The sequence below is a fragment of the Callospermophilus lateralis genome, unplaced genomic scaffold (genome assembly GCF_048772815.1).
Source record: "Callospermophilus lateralis isolate mCalLat2 unplaced genomic scaffold, mCalLat2.hap1 Scaffold_43, whole genome shotgun sequence".
In the NCBI taxonomy this organism is placed as follows: domain Eukaryota; kingdom Metazoa; phylum Chordata; class Mammalia; order Rodentia; family Sciuridae; genus Callospermophilus; species Callospermophilus lateralis.
This window is the reverse complement of record NW_027514380.1, coordinates 2169796-2171007: the sequence shown is the minus strand read 5'-3', so window position 1 is coordinate 2171007 and position 1212 is coordinate 2169796. Positions and strand designations below refer to the sequence as shown.

Genomic DNA, 1212 nt, shown 5'->3' with positions numbered 1-1212 from the left:
TGCTGCGATTATAACCATGTCTTGGTCTTCCTGCAGCTCTGTTACTAAAAATGACACAAAGCAAATGATGCGATGTCTTACAGAAATGACATGTTTGTCACAACATTTAGAACAAACTACTCAGAGTCACAGGCACTGGGTCTGGGAGAGCAGGGGTGGATGGCCACGCACTCAGGTGAGGGATGTTTATCTTTATCTGTATGAAGTCGGAGAAGGGAAGCAGAGCTCTACAGCCTGGAGGCTTCTGCACTAATGAATCTAATAGTCCTGTGCCGGTTTTTATTCTTCCGTTTTTTTATGGCTGCTGTGATGACTCCCTGAGGAAGTAGAAGAAGCAGCCTTCTGAGGTTTCACTCCCTGCACAGATCCATCCAGATCCTCAGGGTCCTCCTGGCTGGGCTCATTTTCCTGATTGTGGAAGTCTGGAGAAGTATCACTTTCTGTCCCACTTCCTGGCTCCCTCTTTTCAATGAGCTGGTCCTGAACTCCTGCCAGTGCACTTACTGCAGCTGACGACGTAACTGAGGATTTACTGAAGAGCCGCTCAGCTTCCTTAAACTTCCGATTCCTTCTATCATTTTTGCCATTGGAGTTTTTTTGGTTGGTCAGATACCGATCCCAGCCACGAATAATATTGGCATACATCTGAGTTTCTTCCAGGTAGCTTCCTTCAAAAGCATAGATCTGTCTCTCCAAGTTTGCCAGTGTTTCCGCCAGCTCCTGCTTCCACTTCACAAGCTCTGCCAGCTCCCACCGGGTGTCGGGGATCTGTGGTGGCGCCGCCATGTTTTGCATCGCCATGTTGGGCTGAGGCGCGCCGCCGCCGCCTGCAATAGGATTTTAATTCTATGGTTTGTACATTGGTTTCTTATCAGGTTAACTGAGGATGACACTATTATAAATTTAGATTGAGTCCTATGTAAAATTGTGATGTACATGATATTTTTACTTTTAAAAGGTTTATATCTTCTTCTTTTTAAAAAATTCTTAATACCTTTTTGATTGTAGATGGACACAATATCTTTACTTTTATTTATTTATTCTTATGTGGTGCTAAGGATCAAACGCAGGGCCTCACGAATGTGAGGCAAGCGCTCTGCCACTGAGCTGCAACCCCATCCCTGTTTATATCTTCTTATACAAAGTCTATAAAGTCTTCTGTCTCTCCAAGCAGGTATTTCTGATTGGGAAGTTAAACAGGTTCATTTATTC

At 44.2% G+C, this 1212-nt stretch overlaps 1 pseudogene; it reads right to left on the bottom strand.

The window, feature by feature from the left end:
• Positions 1–279: 279 nt before the first annotated feature.
• LOC143389020 (chromatin modification-related protein MEAF6 pseudogene) lies at positions 280–801 on the bottom strand (annotated as a pseudogene).
• Between the last annotated feature and the right edge of the window lie 411 nt (positions 802–1212).